The sequence below is a fragment of the Vombatus ursinus genome, unplaced genomic scaffold, assembly GCF_900497805.2.
Source record: "Vombatus ursinus unplaced genomic scaffold, bare-nosed wombat genome assembly UNPS02015098.1, whole genome shotgun sequence".
NCBI lineage: Eukaryota > Metazoa > Chordata > Mammalia > Diprotodontia > Vombatidae > Vombatus > Vombatus ursinus.
Window position 1 is genome coordinate 865,092 of NW_020954876.1, and position 13,243 is coordinate 878,334.

General features: G+C 41.2%; 1 pseudogene; it reads left to right on the forward strand.

The window, feature by feature from the left end:
* Positions 1-13,243, forward strand: part of LOC114031192 — a 76,621-nt pseudogene that overhangs the window by 12,036 nt on the left and 51,342 nt on the right.

Genomic DNA, 13,243 nt, shown 5'->3' on the forward strand with positions numbered 1-13,243 from the left:
AATTTTGGGGGTCATTTTTTAATCTCATTTACCATTTCATCATTTGTTCATATGTCCTTTATTGGTTGCAATGTTAATTACATTATAGCCTCAGGGAGGGAAGGGAATAAGTATTTATATAATATACACTATATGCCAGGCATTGTGCTAAGGCTTTATAAATATTATCTCATTTGATCCTCACAACAACACTGTAAAGTAGGTGCTGTTATTATCCCCGTTTTATAGTTGAGGAAACTGAGACAAACAGAGGTTAAGTGACTTGCCCAGAGTCACACAGCTAGGAAGTATCTGAGGCTGGATTAGAATTCAGGTTTTCCCAACTCCAGGCCCAGCACTGTATCCGGTAACTACCTTGAAATTAGAAAATGGGTTTTCAATTTCTGCCTTTCTTTACTGAGTTCCTCATGCTCTAGCATTTGATTGCCTTTCCTATAATGTTCATGAGACATATATTCTCTAAGATTTTCATTTAGAATTCTCCATTGGGCTATCGAGTCCGTGTTTTCCAATATTCTCTTTGTAAAGTTCTCTTTATATTTCTGTTTTTTTTTTTCAGGCTCTGACAGAAAATGTTTAAGGTTGCTTAAAGTTAGTGCCTTAGGTTGTTTTCATTAATTTTTTTCTTTATATCAGTTATTTTTTCTTTGTTTAGTTACTTATGAATGTTTCCTTTATGTTTGGCTGAAGTCCTGTCTTTGAACTTCAGAGTTTCTACACAGCTGTGTTCCTTTCAGCAGAAATGCTTGAAAGTTCTGTATTTCATTAAAGATCCATTTTTTTTTCACTTGTAAGCATAACTTGTTATTCTTGGCTGTAATCCTGTATCTTTTACCTTCTGCAATATTGTATACCAAACTCACTTCTCCTGTATAATGGTGGTTGCTAAATCATGCGAGTCCTTTGTACCTGAGTTTTTTCTTTCTTGCCTTAGGGTGGGGTTACATCAGTGCTCAGGCAGTGATATAGCCAGTATTGCAGAAGGCACAAGGGTGGAGTATAAAGAGTGTGGTCCTGGGGCTTAGAAAACCTGGGTTTGGGGACCATTGTTTTTATGTTGACTTGATGCAGGGTGCCAAGGATTTCGTCTTGCCCTCCTTTCCCAAGTTCAGTTTTGTCAGCTCTCTCCTGGGGATGATGAATGCTTGCTTTCACTGCCTGCTTCACAAGGTCATTGTGAGCTTAGTACTTATGGAGAAGTCCCATGCAAATATGAACTGTTATTATTGCTTGAGGTGTTGACTTAGGATCCAGCACAAACTCAAACACTTTCTCCACACTCACGCACCAAAGCTCGAATCATCTGGAGGACTTGTCTGTACCATTCCTGCCAGCTTTGGTTTTCCACTAGATCTTGGTGAGAGATGGTTCCTGTATAAACAGGAATTTGTATTTGGTGTTTAGGAATCAGTGACATTCAGGGACGTGGCTATGGACTTCACCCCAGAGGAGTGGGGGTGGCTGGCCCCTGCCCAGAAGGAGCTGTACCGGGAGGTGATGCTGGAGAACTACCGGAACCTGGTCTGCCTGGGTGAGGACGGCTTTGCCCTGGGTCCTGTAATCTACCTCCTGCAGCTCATCCTCTCTAAGCGCTGACTAGTTGTTGTTTTGCATACATACGTGAGATACCCGTTCTGATGGGACAGGTTGTGCTTTGCGCTTGAGCCCATTATCCTGCACCCTAAAGGAGAAGGATCCTTGAAGTAACAAGTCCCAGTGCAGATATATATGAATACACGAGTGGTTCCTAGCCTTTTAGCAAGATCAAATGAACAAATCCTTTTTCTGAGCCTAAGTCCGTTCTGTTACCCATTCCCCCAGTACTTTCTCACAGTAGAACATGTCCTTAAAGGGTCTGGTTTGCTCCCTCCTACCCTCACCCTAGTCTTCCTAGACTACCAGTTGATCCTCAGAGAGAGACAGAGGAGAGAGACAGGGCCAAGGATTGTATTGTCAGTGCTCTATACTGAGCCCTTTCCTATTTTCATTGAATAGGACTTACAGTTTCCAAACCTGATGTAATCTACCAGTTAGAGCATAGGTGTATGCCTTGGATGCCAGAAGGGGGTGGCCCAAGAAACAGCTATTCAGGTGAGCGAGCCCATTGTGTGGTACACATAAACACAGAGTACTGCTTCTAGCGTCAGAGGAAATGAGTTCAAATAACACCTCTAAGGATCACTATCTGAAACCTTGCCCAAGTTCATGAATTTCCATGGGTTTCGCTTTCCTCATATTTAAAATGAGGGGTTGAAGGTCTTCCAGTCAAGATGGCTTCCTTGAAGAAGCAGGCTGCCTAGCTCCCCCATATCTATTCCAGCAAAAATCTGAAATTTACACCAGACCAAATAATGCTTCAGTTCTCTCAGTTATGAAATGGAGAAAATAATAACACCTATTTCCCAGGGCTATTGGGATCGACTAGGATGATATTTGTAAAGTGCCTAGCACAAAGTAGGCACTATTTAAATGCTACATATCATTATTGTTATTATTATTATTATTATCATTATTACTTTTATCATTTTTGTTTGATTGTTTCAGTTGGCACTCATTTGCTTTTTGTTTGGCATCAATTTTGCTAACTTCTCCTCTCTTTCTCTTACTCCTGGTGCTCTTCAACCCCGATTTTAAAATGGTAAAGCCTGTATTAGAAGATCTCCATGCATACATGAAAGCTGTGTAATCCTTTAAAGATATTATAACAAAGAAAATCTTGTTTAAAGACCCTTTGATTCCTAAGATCAAGCCAGATACAAAAATGGGAGGCGGGTGCTCACTGAAGGAGGTAGCTGCTTGAGCACAGGGTATCAGTGGAAGAAGGTGAAGCCCTTCAGACAGTTCCATTTGTGGATGATGTTGTGCTGGTTACATTTAACCCCAGAATGGCTCTCGAATGAGATCAATAACCACTTAAAAGAGTTTGACCTTACCATGCGTACAGTGAAATCTAAGAGGAAGAATAATGTCGGCTGTCAGGCAAGATCAAGCAGATCTCATTCAGAAGGGTATATGTATACACAAACTCATATGTATATATGTAGATGTACATGCATGTGTTCAAAAACAGGTGTGTGCTGCATTCCCCTCCTGCCTGTGCTTCTGAGCAAGGACTTTGCTGCTGTGACTTCCCTTGGTAACCCCCCCCCCCCCCCCCCCCGCCCCTTCCGGCTTGTCTTGTCTTTGTTTAGTCGTGTCAATTCTTTGTGACCCCATTTGGGGTTTTCTTGGCAAAGATACTGGAGTAGTTTGCCATTTTTTTCTCCAGCTCATTTTACAGATGAGGAAACTGAGGCAAACGGGGGTAAGTGTCTGGCACAGGGTCACACATCTATTAAGTGTCTGAGGCCGGATTTGAGCTCAGGACTTCTTGATTCCAAGCCCAGCATTCTATCCACTGTGCCATCTAGCAGCCCCCCAGTTTTAGTTTCCTTATGTGTTGTCTTCCCTCGTTAGGATGTTACACCCGTGTGGGCAGGGACCGTCTTCTTGCGTGTATTCATTTCTTGTGTATCCCTAGTGCTTTGCGCAATGCCTAGCACATAATGGACACTTAATATTTGTTGCCTTGCCTTGCTTTGCCTTAATATGTAACAGATACTGCACACAGATTGTGAGTTAAGCCAAAAATTAGGCAGGTGGATTGCCTTTGGGTAATCACAAAGTTTGTTTGATGACTCCATCTCTTGAAACAAAGACCCATCATTTTAATGCTGGTATTCTTCCTGTGTTATTTGACTGAATCATGGAATAACATGGTCTTTGATAAACTAAAAATGAGTGTCACTGAGAGAGCAAGAAAGAGTCCCTGGGTGGATGTAAGCTGACTATGACATATCACCAATAAGAAACTGACTATGAGTCAAAACCAGAGTAAAGGATATAATCAAAGAAATGTAAAATTGAAAAAGAAAATGAGCTGATTGTGTGGTGACCCTGAAGGAAAATTAGGATACTTCTGATCCATTGGTATCCTTATCACGTAAAGACTATGTGGGGAAGACCCCCAGCCTGTTGACTGAACACCTTGTTGTGAATTAATGGGAGTTTATGCGTGTACAACATTCACACAGGATAGTCACATATTGATAGAGCTTTACATCTTTAGTTGCAGGCACCTTCTGGAGGCGCCAATGAGATCAGAACTCAATCTTAGCATTTTGTATATTAAATAAAATAACAGATACCGTATTTTCTTCCTTATCCTCTTCTGATTTATGTATTTTTTGTTTACCTAGTTTGGTTCATTGTGCATCTTCAGATCATTCTTTCATTTTGTCACTACATGTAGGTCTTATTTGTAGGTCCACTAGTCATACCTAGACTAGATACAGGATTTAAAGCTATTTCAGTCAGGTTACAAAAGGAATACTTGATAGATTTTTGAAGAAACAATAAGAATTCTCATGGAAGAACAGAAAGCCAAGAATACTGAAGGAAATAATGAATAAACGCAGGGGTGAAGAGGAACTGACGTTACAAGTTCTCGGAATTATATGAAAAGGCAATCATTGTAAAAATAATCTCATATTGGCTTAAAATCTAGTTTAGTAGAATAAACTAGAGCAAATAGATCTAAAAGGAAGTACATCTATTAACATCTATCAATCTGGTATTCGATCAACTTAAGAAAATACATCAGTAGGGTAAGAATTCTTTGACAAAATCTGCTTGGAAACTGGGTAGCAGTTTGGCATAAAATAGGGGATGGTTTTTCTTGATGAAAGACATGGAAGACAGGACTGTGTATAAAGCTCATGAAGCAAAAGATATTTACATTTTTCATTTCTTTCAGATCAAGGGCCTTATCACAAAACCAATGAGTCAATCCAGGAATTGTGTATTTCATTGGAAGAATCAACTCAGGAAAGAGTCCCAAAAGATGGTTCTTGTTTTTTGAAATTTCAAGAAGCTTGGAAATATGATGGCAGGTTAAAGAAACAATGGAGCGATGAGGAAAAACATTTTCATCAAGTAAAAATGACTCAAAAGAAGTACCACGAATATAATAAATATTGCAGAAGCTTCATTCTAGAGCCAGTCATCAATCTTCTACAACAGAGAAAAAAAAAGAGTCTCAGTGACAGTTGTACAAAGAAAAAAATGCTTCAGAGCATATTCAGATTTACAAAAAAGTAATAAAATATGTTTAAATAAGATATTTCCCAAGAATAATGATGGGGAAGAGAACCTTTCCAAATGTACTCAATATAGGAAGCCCTTCAGCCAGGGGATAGGGTTTATTCAACATCAGAAAATTCATACTAGTGAGAAACCTTATACGTGTAATGAATGTGGGAAGGCCTTTAGCCTGAAGATAGGACTTACTCAACATAAGAGAATTCATACTGGTGAGAAACCTTATGCATGTAATGAATGTGGAAAGGCCTTCATTCAGAGGATAGGACTTATTCAACATCAGAGAATTCATGCTGGTGAGAAACCTTTTAAATGTGATGAATGTGGGAAGGCCTTTGGCCAAAATCAAAATCTCAAAACACATTATAGAATTCATACTGGAGAGAAGCCTTATGAATGTAATGAATGTGGGAAGGCTTTCAGGTGGAAAGCTGGGCTTACTAAACATCAGACAATTCATACTGGTGAGAAACCTTATAAATGTAATGAATGTGGGAAGGCCTTCAGCCAGAGGATAGGGCTTACTCAACATCAGAGAATCCATACTGGAGAGAAACCTTATGGATGTAATGAATGTGGGAAGGCCTTTAGCCAGAGGATAGGACTTAATAACCATCAGACAATTCATAGTGGTGAGAAATCTTTTCAATGTATTCAATGTGGGAAGGCCTTCCGATTGAGATCACAGCTTACTCAACATCAAAGAACTCATACTGAAGATAAACCTTATGAATGTAATGCATGTGGTCAGGCTTTCATTCAGAGGACAGGACTTACTCACCATCAGAGAATTCATACTGTTGAAAAACTGTGTAAATGTAAAGTATGTGGGAAGACCTTCAGTCATAGACCACTACTTAAACAGCATAGTAGAATTCATGTTGGAGAGAAATTGTATAAATGCAGTGAATGTGGGAAGGCCTTTAGCCAGAAGGTAGGACTTACTCAACATCAGACAATTCATACTGGTGAGAAACCTCATGAATGTAATGAATGTGGTAAGGCCTTCCACTTTGAGAGCACAGCTTACGCAACATCAGAGAATTCATACTAGTGAGAAACCTTTTAAATGTAATGAATGTGGGAAAGCTTTCAGCCAAAGGACAGTATTTGCTCACCATCAGAGAATTCACACTGGTGAGAAACCTTATGAATGTAATGAATGTAACACAACCTTTCGATGGAAGGTAGCACTTATTCAACATCAGACAATTCATACTGGCGAGAAATCATGAATATAATTAATGTGGGAAGGCCTTTGGCTAGAAGGCAGTTCTCATTCAACATCAAAGATTCAAAATCTCATCCCGGAGAGAAACCTTTTGAACATTAGAAGTATGAGAAGGCCTATTATCAGAGGGTAAGAGTTATTCAACATTAGAAAATTCATATTCACGAGAAACGTTATGAATTTGAGGAGCCTTGTTCCATATTGTGCTTGAAGGTGTGAGTAATTTTGAGAGATGACTCTTGGTGACTAATTGATAGCAAAGGGGAGCTTATAAGAGGGAGGCCAGAAATAACAGCTAGATATAGGCTCAGAGATCCACTTTCCTCTGTCATGTTTTCTGACCAGCTGTTATTCTGGACACTTTTGGGGGCCATCTTAGTGGAAATAATCCAACAAGCCTTAAGAATGTTCTTTGGACTGAGATTTGCAGTGAGAGATTCTTGGGATCCCTATTATAGCATAGTCATACGCCATCACTATCCAAAAAAGGGGGGGGTGGGAATTTGGTATTTAATTTGCATACCTGAAAGGGAGGTTGTGTTTTATCGGTGAGCAGTGTAGGTTGCTAGAAGTCAGTCAGTATTGATACCATTTGTCAGTTAAGAAACATGGCCAAGAGATGTAAGCATTTGGGTCTGCTTTGAGAAGAGGCTCAGTGCTTTCATTTAGGGCTGTTTCCCAGTGGCATGTGGAGCAAAAAGAACAGGAAGGACATAGGGATGGATCTACTGTAATCCACCTCCGCCCCCTGGGCAATGCTGACCTTTCTCTTCCAGCTTCTGAGCAACAGCAAACTACAAGGATTGTAGAAAAAAAAAATCTTCCTCAGTTTCTTTAAATCAGAACTTAATTATTTCCTTAATTGAAATAGCTTATACACCCTAATATTCTACGTACAGAACACTGCAATCAAAATTGGAATGAAAGGGAAAAAAAAATAACCCTCTTTCTTTGAAGAGGGGAATAGATCTCAACAAAGTTAAAAATTGTGTGGATTTCTTTACATAAAATGGTAGAATGCTGCTGTAAGCATTGTCTTTTATCTGAATTTTATTCTTCTAAAATTGCTTGGTGACAAGGTCAATCAGTTATGGAAACATAGAGAACTAAAGCTTCAATCGTGAAAAAAGTATAAACTATTTTGGGGGAAAGTGAGCATTAAAAAGCCCTTGGTCTGACTTATATCAAAGGCCTTATCAGTCTTCAGGATTTTGATTTCTTGAAACTAAGACTTAGTCTTATTTATGGTCACCAAGGGATGGGTAGAAGAATCTTTGTTTAAATTGAAAGAACTGACTTCCTCTCTGTGTTCACCTTTGACCAGATTGAAAGGGAAGCAGCGAAAGGAATCATTGGTTTGGGGATGATATTTCTCTAAGAGTATGGCCAACATTAACCTGACTGTTGCTATGCTCAGGTTCATCCAAAAATCTTCAACTACATTCCATTCTTTTACCGTGCTATGGTATTTTGTCTTTTGGTTTAGTATTACCGTGAAATGTAAGTGGAAACTGGTTGAGAGAAAGAGAATGCCAATTAGCAGAGGAAAATTTGCCTGATCAGCTCTCTCTGAACAGGAATGCTTGTATGTAAATAAACTATTTCTGGCAGACTTTGGCTGCACCAGTACAGAGATTTTCTTCCACAATTAAATGGTTGGTTCCTTGCTATCTGAATTCCAATTCCTAATAGAAACCAGCATGATCCTGTATTACTCTTCAAGACACTTTATACAAATACAGTTAAGAGACCTTTCAAAATCATTAAGGAGTTCGTTTTGTTGTTGTTTTTCAGAGGAGAGCTGCCCAATTGTGCTGACTCCTCCCTTAAGCTCATAGAATCTGACTATTAGAAAAATCTAAGTCTGTCAGATACACTGAGGAGTATCTGTGTGTGTGTTTATTTCCACATCTGTGTCTGTGACCACCTTACACGTGGCACATTTTAAGGCCTAAACCATGCTAGTAAAAGTCCTTCCTATAGTGTCAACCTGATCTAAAACTAAGCTGAACCTTAGCCACCTTGTGCCCTGTGACACCATTGGGGAAAGGGAAGAGAAGGGAATAAGCATTTATGTCATGCCTATTATGTGCCAGGCACTGGCCTAAGTGCTTTTCACAAATATTTTACCTCAGGAGGACTGGAGGACCGGATGAACGTGCTTCAGAAGCAAGGGAAGTGGACCCAACTTTCTCACTTGGGGACGGGGACTTTTCCTTATCCTCCTTAGCACTGGACACACCAAGCCGGAGACTACTGGCCTCAGGCAGTGAGCAGGAGGATTTCATGTACCTAATTTCTCTTTGTCCAGGGTTTCCTAAATGGCATATAAATGGCAAATTCGGTTTTCCCCCCAACATCGTTTAGCATATGTGGATTTGTTCTGTGTTTCTCTACAGACTGAAAGTGGATATAACATTATCTACATTATCCAGCCCAGGGCTTGGCAAACTACGATCATTCCTAGCTTGCAAGCTACCTAAAAGCAGGCAGAACGCCGGATGTGGCCTTTGAGGTGTAGAGAGCTGACCCCTGGCTTAGACAGAAAGCTAATGAGGAAAGTAAGAAGTGCAGCGGAGCAGGCACAAGTGTGGCCGGACGGAGATGAGCTTCCTTGTCATTCGACTGAGGCTTAGCCACACTCCTGCCATCCCGTGATGCCCCGAGCCACTGAAGGCCAGAACAGGCTCCTCCGGCCTGACGAGCTTCAGAATGGAATGTTCAGTGGGAAAGGCTGGAAGAGCCTACAGGATGGGAAATACAAACATGGAAAAAGAAGGACATTTAAGGGTAAAATAGCTCCTTCCTACAAATAGCATACTATACACACCCACTTCGTGAAAGAAACTTGATAATTTAGAGACGAATGGAATTGGCGTATTAGAGACTACTAGAAAGTGTAAACAGTTTGCAAAAGAAGGAACCTTTGATCTAAAAAAAAAAAAAAGTTTATAAATGACTGGTTGCCAGCAAAGAAGTGTTCGTTTTTGGCCTTTGTATGTGTAAGAGGAAATGTGGTTCTCCTCCACGTCCTGCATCTCTAGGCTCTGAGCATTTTCGCTGCCTGTTCCCCATTGGTGGAATGTTCTCCTTCTTCATCTCCTCCTTCGGGATTCCTTCATATCCCAACTAAAATCCCATCTGCAGGAAACCTTTCCTAACCCCTCTTCATTCTAGTGCCACCCCTCCTTTAATCAGTTTCTCCTCCGCTCCACCAACATACCTAGCTTGTTTGTACATATTTATTTGCTTGTGTTCCCCCCACACCCCATTAAATTGTGAGTTTCATGAGGGCAGGAATGTTTTTGCCTCTTTTTGTATCCCAGCACTTAGCGCAGTGGTTGGCACACAGGCATTTAATAAATGTTTATTGATTGACACCCACCTCCACCTAAGTCACCACACATGATGGGGTTGTAATGTGTAAATAAGATATGTCTTCTCTGTGATCCATTCATGAGGTTTAAGCCTGAGAAAAGAAACCGTTTTGGCTAATAAATAAATAAATAAACAAACAATAACAACCACAACAAAACCCAAACAAAACCAAATTAGCCACCCTTCTGGAAGCTTTAAATAGCTGAGCCTTGAGGGGGTTGAAGCAGTCAGGCTCAGGAACACTTTGTGGAATAGACTCCTATGTGTGGGGAGAAAACGTCTTCCTTCTGCCGTCCCTGCCTTCTGCCCATGGCGCCAAGCAGGGATTTGGCTGGAGGGTGATGCCCCATCTGGCAGGTCAAGAATTTGTTTGTATGAGACATTTGGGGCACAACTGAGGCAGACATGGACACAGAGAGACAGCCCCCTGTGGGAAGAAGCGGCATTGAAAATGGGAGCCTTCTCAGCCGAGAAGAGTCTTGCCATGGAGGGGAACAGAACTTGGCAGTCCCCCGAGTAGTCTAATCAATAGAAATGCCATACCCAAGCAGAGCTGCCCTACCACCGAGAAGCAGGGTAGACTGAGAGCCATGAATATGCCAGTGCTCCCTGACCCACAATGCACTGGTGAGGCAATCAGGGTGAAGTGACTTCACCAGAGCCACACTGCTAGTGAGTGTTCTGTGTCTGAGGCCGGATTTGAACTCGGGTCCTCCTGACGCCAGGGCCGGTGCTCTAACCACTGCGCCACCTCGCTGCCCCCAAAATTAGAGTCTTAAAGGCAAACAAGGGAATTCCATTCAAGGGTCTCTTCTCTTTGTTGATAAGGTCATTTGCCAGATCACTATTAATGACCTGCTTGAAGACCTTAGTTCACCAACAGTCACCATGATGTATGTCCACGTGGCTGTCACACTTGGAACACCACAACAAAGCCTGCCACGCAGTACAGAGTGTGGGGGGGGGGGATATCTCTCCAAGGAAAGTGAACCGTTCTCTGCTCGATGCCTCAGGGACACAGACTTAGCTTGCCTTCTTAATGTAAAGAATGGACAAATGTTTGATACCTTCATGCGTGCTTTAAAACTCCAAGGCCTTAGAAGACCAAACCAAGATAGTGTAATGCAGATTTAGTAGTCTTTTCTTCCCAGGACCTGAGACTGAGGTCATTCCTTCCTCACACAGGGTGGCAGCCTAATGCCTGGGTTAAGGTTGCTGTGTTTCTCCCTCTCACTTTCTAATGACCAAATACTGTTTAACAATGTTTGTATCCTAGTCAGATACTGGTCTCAAGCCCATCTGACATTTTGAAGCTCCATTAAACTTGTCCTAAGGACAAAAACAAAAAGCTTTGAACCTAGTTTTCCCATGCACATTGTGTTTGTGAATGACGTTCATGTTTAAGGGGGGGAGGGGACTACAGTTTTATAATTACTGTCACCATTGGGCCATCTTAGTAAATGCTTTTCCTGAGAGCTAATTTTCTCTCCTTTCATGACTCCCATGGAGGCTTGTGAGCTTAGAGTTTTTAAAGTATAGGCCCACAAGATTACTTCCAGAGTCCCAGGTAGTAGTCACATCTGGGGACCCAACCCATGAGTGTGAGTACAAGGTGGGGCTAGAACATATGAATATATGTAATAAAATCTGTTCAGTAAAAACGTATCCAGCCTCTAAAATAATTGGAAGAAGTTTTAAAGGTCGTTTTGGCTTTTTAACTTTTCTTTAGTGTTTCCTAAGGCACAGAAGCCTCTGTAGCAGTTTGTAGCATTGTCATGTGCTCAAGAACCCTGTTCTACAAATATTGCCCTTCACTAACTTCTCTTCAGTTTGGAGGAGGAAATTTATCTTTTAACCCTTAAATACAGACCTGAAGAAAGGAGGCAAGGAGGGGTAGGAGGGCGGGAAAGTGGGCCAAATAGGAAGAGTTTGATCAGCCTGCCCGCCCTGAATGATTTGGCAGAATTAAACTGCCTAATAAATAAGAAGCAAGGTCACCTAAAAAGAAGTAGAGAGAAAGAAGAGGGGAAAATGAGGACAGACCATGCAGGTGCAGGTTCTTAAGAAACCAAATTGGAAAATGTTCCATGTGGCAAAATGAGAAACTGCCTGCAAATCTGAAAGCCGCCTTATCTCCGATCACCCAGTAGCAAAAGTAGACAATGACTTTATAACTGTTTTGTCAAAAGTGTGATATTCGTGGCACAAAAAGATAGCTAGTGTAGTTTGAGTGTAAGGGTAGCATGCTGAGATAGGAGAAAGGCTAAATATTTAATGCCGAGAATATTGTAATTTATAAAAGAATCAGTGGGAGTGGACCAGAGTGACATAACTGGAACATTTGAGACCTGATTTGGAAGCAGAGAAACATAAAGTTACAAATTAGCAGTAGAACCAAAAAGAAATTGAAGTGAGTTAATACACAGAGACATGCAGAAGTTTGCAAGCCAATTAGTCAGGGCTAATCAGGCAGGAACTCAAAAGGATTACAAGAAATCGAAAGATAGCTTAATAAGCGTGTGTAGACTTGGAGCTAAACGAAAAGACAGCATAGAGAGACTTGTTAATCAATAAAACACCTACCGTATGCCAGGCACTGGCCACTGGACTCGACACTCACAAGAAAAACCATCCATAAAGGTAGAAACAGATGTGGAAACATGTTAACATGTGCCTAACTGCACAGTAGGCACTGACTGATCTAGAGCCTAGACCTTTGCCTCTAATACCGGGTTCTCCTACAGCAAGGAGATAGCTCTTGATACTTGGGGATGAAGAGTCCTCATTATCGGGGCAGCTAGAGGAATCTCCAGCAGGGGTCCATTGAAAAGTGGCCCAAAAGACAAATTCCCACCTTTATGGAAAGCTTGGGCGCCTTTGCTTTACGTAGCATGAAGCCTGTGCAGAAGAGTTTCTCAGAAACCCAATCCGATGCAAGACCCCACTTGTGGAAATAGCTGGACAATTTAGAGACAGAAGGCCCAACCTGGGCTGTGGCTTTTTTTTCCTCCCTCAGCCAGCTATGTTATGAAACCGGGTCCTTTTGAAATATGGAATTTCAAAGAGGAGACAGTTCTGTTTGGCGGCATATTGAATTTAGTACATTTATGGACTATCAGAAACAGCAACGTGTGGAAGGCAGTTAACAAAACAGGACTGAAGTTCATCTGAAAGCTGGGAGCAGCACTGATAGATTTTGAAGTGAGTCAATAAACAGGCATTTGAAAAAGACTATCAGGATCTGAGAGTTACACAAAAGGTTGGTAATGATTCATGTGCACATTGTTACCATTGATTACCATATTATTCTTTATATTGATATCACTGCATTTTACCAGGAAATACAGTCATGGTTGCTGGTACCAGTGATGGGAGTGGGATGCGGACATGTTACTTACTATCTGTATTACATAAATGAAACTTCCCTGAATTATCTGATTGGACACTGGTACAGTTATTATTCTATCTTTGGCCAATCACAGAAGGAAGAGTGGT